Genomic DNA, 8091 nt, shown 5'->3' with positions numbered 1-8091 from the left:
ATTAGTTTGGGTGTCGGAGATGACCGTTGGGTGGTTCAAAGGGTGAAGTTATATATGTGTGTGAGAGGGCACTTGACTGCATGCATGTACAGAGAAACATATGTAGTGTGCGTGATAGGAATCAAGAGTGAGGGCGAGAAAGAAGGTTGATGGAGAAATAGATAAATAGAAAGATAAAGATGCTAGCTAGTGTGCGCTAGAGATAGGAGTCGAGTGGATCAGAAGGCTGGGTTATGTGTGTGGGTGTGAGAGAGATAGAGAGAGGGTGCATGTGAGTCACATACAAACAAATATCAGAGAGAAATGAGATCCACAGAGACGGAGTTTTGTGTCTGCGAGAGAGAAAGATATTTCACAACGAGAGTGATAGCTAGAGAGACATATGAGGGAATGCAAGATATCTCTAGGGAGAGAGGGTGTGTTTGAGCGACATACAAAAGAACAATGGAGAAATATGAGACCCTGGGAGACAGAGTTTGTGTTTGTGTGTGAGAAAGAGATATTGAAGAGGAAGAGTCGTAGGTTCTCATATCTAAGGAGCGAAAGACATCTCTGTATGAGGGGTGTGCGAGTGGCACACATGGGAATAGTTGAGAGAAATGAGACCCTAGGAGACAAAGTTTTGTGTTTGTGTGAGAGAAAGAGATTCCACATGGAGAATTATAGCTAGAGACACATAGCAGGGAGCGAGATATACTTAGAGAGAGATAGAGTGATGAAGGTCGATGGAGAGAGTACCGTCAGTGTGTTACGAAGATAAAAGATCACTGTTGACATACAGGTAGCACGAGAGATGCCTGAGAGACGATGAACGCGTATAGGTCCAGACAGATAGTCCTATATAAGCATGAGTGATAGCTATATGAGACGAATATCTGGATTAAAGGGGATTCAAATATTTAAACTGGAGATCACGACATTGATAATATCATAACGCAAATTGGTGTATCAGACATGCATATTCATTTGAATTTGGGCACACGTGTAATGTTATATAATTTATCAATATTGGTGATCCATAGATTCTTCAATTACAAACAATGCATGGTTTATATGCAATTAGTGTCTAAACGGGATTACACTATATGTTGCGTGTGTGAAACACATTATACATGTTTGAGAAGTTAAAAAAACCGCATGAAACACACATTAATTGGAGATAGTTAGCGAGGAATGCATACATTGGATTTCAACATAAAGTGGTTTCAAATATTTGAAAATCCAAATTGATGGATACAACCTTATGAATCTGAGATCATGCCATTTGTAAACCATATTTATGTATAAATGGTGTTGTGCTTTTGAAAGTATATATGTAAAAAATGATGTATATAGAATGTAATTCCAATTGAAAATGGATCCCGCCCGAAAAAAATAGTAGAATACAAACGGGATTCGAATTGAGTTGGCACGGTAAACGTGCACTGTGCAAAATTTGAACGAAGCGGGGAAAGTCGCAGTAACCACCCAAAACCAAAATCCGCGAGATGGAAATCACTACTGCCTATCCCTGTCGCGCAAAGCCTATCTGTTGGATTTCTATAGGTTTCGATAGGGGTAGGTTTGTAATTTCACCCAAACGTGGCGTAACCGCCTCTCACCCGGATTCATACACGGTGGGCGCCAAAACACAGTGTGCCCTCGGCCGAAATCGACTCCCTCCTCGATTCAGATTCATACACGGTGGGCGCCAAAAACAAACTCTCGTCGGCAAATATTCGGTGTATGCGAGATTACCGTCCTATCCCCAACCGACTAATGTTGCTGTGATGTAGTAGAAATTTGAAACGGGGGCTAAGTTTGTAAATTCCCTCGCATTTGAGACAAGCGCGCCCTGACTACATGGTTCCCCCCCTTCCTCTCTACCTCCCTTTTCCCCATTCGTACTCCGTGGGCGCCAAAACACCCTCTCCACCCCACCCTCCTCCGTCCGCCGCCGTCCGCCACCCCATCCACCGCCGTCCTCCTCCACCATACCGGAGCTGATACCCCGACGCCGCCGTCCATTACAAGAGATCGACCTCTCTCATCCACGCCTTCATACCGGGATCCTTGCATCCCGTCCTCTCGCTTCATCCCCGCCGTTGTCCACCTTGCCGGCGCCACTCCTACGACTGTCTCGTCCACCGTGCCCCGCCGCCACCGTCTACCCTCCTAGATCTGCTTCCACGCCGCCGACAGCCATCGCTACCGCAGCACCGTCAAATTCTCACCAGATGCGTACATGGCATCGCACCAGAGGCGGTACTCTTTCGTATCTGCTCAACTTATTTATCGCAACAAGAAAATAGATCGCCACTGCTTTACTCTGATTTCTTGCCTTGGTTGCGAAGTTGCCTTTGTCCGGTTTGCACCTTCAGATCCTCCATGGCACGCTCAACACTATACTCCCAATGCTTATGGCTTTCCCCTTTTATATTCCACACTAGTTAAATCGCAGTAGACTAAATTTCAAAATTGGGTCAGTCGATTTTTCAGAGCTCGCCGGAGTTTGCCGGTGCGATCCAAGGGGCTCGGGTGGTTGTGGGGCCTCGCTGAACGAAGAAAACTCGACGCGGGTGGGGGTGGGGGTGGCGGAGGAACACAGGCGGTGGGGGCCGATGGTCCGGCCGGCGGCCCACGCGGTGTTCTATATGGGAAGAATCACAGACGAGGAAGAAGAAGGGTTAGGAGACGTAGGATCTTCATCCAACCGCCTGAAATGGTCGAGACACAGCTGGGAGTTGCATTCTTAATGCGCTCTGGTTCATCATGTGTGGGCACTGGCAACCAACATTTTATTATCCAAAATCTGCTTGCTCTTCTTTACCATGTTCGATAGTGCTGGCCTGTACGCGATCGATAGGCTTTCAATTACTAGCGGCAATACAACACTGTATTTTCAAGCCAGTTCCACTTTCCCGATTTATATATCGTGGTTATGGTGTACCCCTGTTATGTACACTATGATCTGCCTAGTTGCTGTGTGCTCTTGTTATCATGGTTTGGCAATAAACTATCTATACAGTATATTATGAACCTATCATCTGCCAGCTATCCTTACTTATGGAGCTTATTTTTTGTGTACTTGTGCCAGATTATATAAATGCACGCACGATATTACAACACACATGAGCTCTCTCATCAGAATCCAGTGATAGCACATAAGTGTTTACAGGGGCGACCCTATATTAGAATATCATCTGCATTACAAAGATAATCTCACAACTATTTATGTTTTCATGGTTCTCAGATATTATACGCAATTACAGTGAATATCAGAATCCGCGCATCAGAAGAATATTGTGGAACACTGCAATGACTTACAAAATTGGCACCAAGGCATTGAGTGCCATTTTGGAAGCAATGAAACTCGTACGCTCCCCACCTGTTGATTATTGTTCAGAATATCATTCTAATGACTATTCTAACCTCGAGGAGTCAAAGGCAGATGGCCTGTCCTGTTCACCCATCAAGGTGCCTGTTCTAATTTGGCAAGGTTTTATTGATTGCGCGTATCTTGCATATGTTGTCTTGCATTTCTTCTACTTTGTTGCATCACCATCTGCTTAGTTTACTCATCATATAACTCGAGATGCTATGCCCATCCATTATCAATAGATATTCCATCTGTCGTCATACCATGTTTTTCCACTCAAATGATGTTCTTGTGCATCAGACATCAAAAAGGAAGAGGGTGATTGCCGAACCTGAAGGAGCACCAGCAAAGTCCTTGAAAAACGTGGTGGTGCCGGAGAAATCAGACAACGCCCCACTTATATTGGCTGTACAACCAGTGACACAAAACATAGGACCGACTCCAGCAGACTGTACCCATACTTCATTGGCCACACCACTAGCCCCACCACACAGGACCTGCAATCCAGCAAAAGGTATACCGATTTCATTTGCCATAGCACCAGCCGTACCACAGAAAAATCCCACTCCAGCAAAAAGTACAGCAAGTCCACCGGCCGAAGACCTATCCCAACTGCAGAGATGGCCAATTCCTGCAGATTGGAACCCCATTCCATTTATTCCCAGTTTAAAAGACAATGCTTTCAATGTTGTTAGGGACTACGTGCATATATTCCCATCATGGGAAGATTATAGTGAAGACAAACACCATTTTCACATCTTCATGTCCAACTTACGTGTAAGTGCTATTATTCATGGTTATTATTTTCCTGTTTTCTGTTGATCGAACACATCAATGATTTACATTGCATTGTTGTAACTAGGTGAGGGTCAATCTGGATAGTCATGACGAGCAAAGCTTGCTTGTGCTTTTCAAGGAAGCATTGCAGCAGTATCGGTGTTACCTAAGGAAATCACACTTTGATGGCAAGTCTATAAACGAATTTCCGGTGAAGTCTCCTGTGCTAAATTTAGAAGACATTGAATGGAAAAACCTTGTTATGCACTGGTCTCGTTCCCAGAATGAGGTACTGTCTATGAAATCACATGACAATTTGAACTTCTACTTTTCCGCATGTGCCTTACGGATCTTTTTTGCAGGAAATCAGCTCGAAGAAGAATTCCAGTTTGAAAAGAACGACATGATATCGCAAATATGATGCCCGCTGCTTTGCTTTTGTTTGTACCTGTTGTCCTGTATCACTGTACTTGCATACATACCTGGTTCATTATGTGACAGCAGTATGCATGATAGCTCGCTTATCAATTGTTCGCTCCAAATTATCTGATCTGTATGAATGGTTACATTAGTGTAGAATATATCTAGTGCCAATGAATTTTTTTAGCTCTGCATTGTTCTTGTAAGTACATGTTGTCCTTTATCAGTGTACTTATATTGACAGGTAGTTGTTCATGTACCATCACTCTGCAGCTTATTTTCCTTTGCCCTCCATTTTCTACACATCAGATCTATATTTACTCTTACCATAAGGTTGGTACTGAAGAAGTTTAGCTGTGCATTGCTCTTGGATGTGCCTTTTGCCTGTATCGCTGCACATACATTTATAGCTACTTGGTTATGTAGCATCACTCTTCATCTTATCTTAAATATTCTCCAATTTTTTTCATATATTATCACATCTATATTTACTCTTAACAAAATGTAGAATAAAGGCAATGCTTATGAAGAACATTCTGTGCTAAACTTCTTGAATTGCCCCCCCCCCCCATCAGCATGGACAAGGGCTTTATAGAGCCTGTCTTCACCAGTAATGTAAGTTTGTCCTTCTCAAGCCTTCAAACTTTGTTGTGTATATTTGGTTAGGCATGACTGCATTAGCTGTTTATTTTTGGTGTTTGCATCAAATTGCATGTTTAAAGTTCATTATGTAGTTCATAAACAAAAGTTTGTCCTTCTCAATTTAAGTTTTCAGTTGTACAACCAAGTTCCTTCTTCATACCATGTAAATTAAACTATACAGAGCAAGTGATCTTCTTTTGCACTGCATGTATGCTTCTGTTCTTCATCCGTAATCCAGTGATGTGGTGAACCTACCCACTACAACACAATGTCATATTCTACAATGTCTTAACTATGAACAATGTCATATCATTCTACTATTATTTAAACCGCCTCTTTATTTGCCAATCTGAAATGGGATAAATTGACAACACACTAACCATTGATACTTATGAGTTCTTGATCTGTAATCCAGTGGTGTCGTGAAGCTGCCAACTCCTTCACAATGTCAATTCCTGCCATGTCTTGACCTGAACAATACCATATTGTGTTAATGCAATTTTAAACTGTGTCACTTTATTCGTCAGTAAGAAATGTGATAAATTGTCAGCACTGATACTTTTATGTGCAAAACCTGTCATCTGTCTGCTTGTTTATCTTTCAGAGTGAGGAAGATATAAGTGTTGAACAAGCGCAGTCTCATCATCTTGCTCAGCTGCTTGCGCTGCAGCTCCCCAGCAGGGCTAACCTTTCTTGAACTCTATTGAAGTGCTGTCGATTTTGTATATTATTTTGTCGGCGTGTTTATTTGCACTTGTGGCGATCTTTGATGCCCAGTGTATGTAATCTGCTGTCTGCTTGTGCTTTATTATCATAGTGGCGAACTTTGATGCCCAGTGGATGTAATATGCCGTAATTTCTTTATTGTATAGTCTAGGTTTTTTCTTATTCACGATGCTGCAGTTATTTTACTATATATATATATATCCTGTCTTCGCAGTAAACCGGCCAAACCGTAAAATTGCGGTACATAATCGGGCCGTCATGCAATCATGATGTATGATCTGCATCATGGGCCCCGTCAAACTGGCCCACTAGTAGATTCGGGCCTTTAATAGGCCGAGTAACCCCCGGCCCTCTTTTCGCAAGAAAACTCAATGGGCTTTTAAGAGGTTGAGAAGTAGGGTGGGCCTAAAACATGTCGAATAGCTCACGGGCCAGCGGCAGCCCGAAATGGACCCCGGCCCATGATTGTGTGAATCAATTCACGGGCTTTTAATAGGCCAAAGTTGTCTCGGTCCTTGTTTGGCCCAATCAGATATCGGCTGCGAGCAGGCTGGATGCAAACCGGGTCGTAGTTAGGCCCAACTATATGACGGGCTTTTAACAGGCCGAAATTAATATAGGGCCGAAATGTTAAATGGGCCCTTAACAGGCCGAAACTAATATTAGGCCGAATTACTAAATGGGCCTTTATCAAGTGGGCCCAAAAGCATAGCGTCCAGTCAACGGGCCGAATCTGATATGGGCCATAATTGAGCCCAAAGCCTCTTAAAGGGCCGGACCTGATCTGGGCCGTGATTTGGCCCAGAAAGTGGGAGGCTTTTAACGGGCCGGATCTTATATGGGCCATTACTAGGCCCGGGACGTGGCAGGCCATTAATGGACTGTATCAATTATGGGCCGGCATTTGGCCGAAAACATGGCAGCCAGTTAATGGGCCAGCCTACTAGGGTCCTCAAAATCTTGTGGGCCTACAGCTGGGCCGGTCCATTAATGTCGGCGAAATCTCGTGGGCCTTTAGTTGGGCGGCCCATTATGATCCGCAAGAATTTTGTGGGCCTTTACCTGTGCCGGCCCATTATGGCACAGAAAAATCTTGTGGGCCTTTACCTGGGCCGGCCTATTATGGCCCGTGAAATCTTGTGGGCCTTTAGCTGGCCAGCCCATTATAGTCCGCAAAATCTCGTGGGCCTTTAACTGGGCTGGCCCATTATGGGCCGCCAAATCTTGTGGGCCTTTAGTTGGGCCGACCCATTTAAACTTGATTGGTCGTGCCACGTGTCAACGTATCATAGGCGCCTTCTGTCCAATGAGTGGATGACATCTATCCCAACGATGAGCCGACACATGTTTCCTCCAGCCAATGATGATTTTACATGTGGAAAATCCCCATTGGTCGGGGCTGTTAACGGGTTATCGGATCCAAAACCCGACCCGATAGCTTAACGACGTTCCGTTATGGTGGATGTCACGTGTCGGTCACCCTTGACAAAAGCACTTCTGTGACACACGATTTATCGTCATGGAAGTGGACACTTCCGTGATGATAATTTTGGTAATGTCATCGAACACTTCTACGACAGCACATGTATGACTATCTTGATTCTGTCATAAATTTGTCATGGATGTACATGCATGACAAAAAACGCGACCTACTATGACAAACACGTATCATCACGGAAGTGTATTTTTTTGTAGTGATTCCTGGGTTTCGATGAGCAATGGCTGCCAACATCTTGGGCAGAATGTTATATGCGGCCTCATAATCACCATGCAACATCCTAACAGCATTTGCCTTCGCCATCCATGCCTTCCCATACTTGACCGGGTATCCGAATAATTTCTCAATCGAAGACATGGTAAACTTGACCTTCACGGTTGGATCATGTGCTATTTGATTCAACAATTTGTATCCTAGATACTCAGACGTGAGTTGATGGTGTCCTTGGCTTCGGTCCGCCTTGTCCGGGGGTACGCACATGTGAGTGCCAACATGACTCTTCAACACCCATTGCCCGGTTTCTTTGATTTTTCTACCGCGGACCATCCATTTGCAGCCTTCTTGGTCACATTTGACTGTGTACCGAACTTTTTGATTTGAATGAGCAACAACAAACAGCCTATGGTTCCTAATGGCATAGTCGCACAACCATATCTTGAACTCTACCAAA

The sequence above is a fragment of the Triticum aestivum genome, chromosome 5B (genome assembly GCF_018294505.1).
Source record: "Triticum aestivum cultivar Chinese Spring chromosome 5B, IWGSC CS RefSeq v2.1, whole genome shotgun sequence".
Lineage (NCBI taxonomy): Eukaryota > Viridiplantae > Streptophyta > Magnoliopsida > Poales > Poaceae > Triticum > Triticum aestivum.
The sequence above is the reverse complement of the archived record's forward strand: the minus strand, read 5'-3'. Positions refer to the sequence as shown.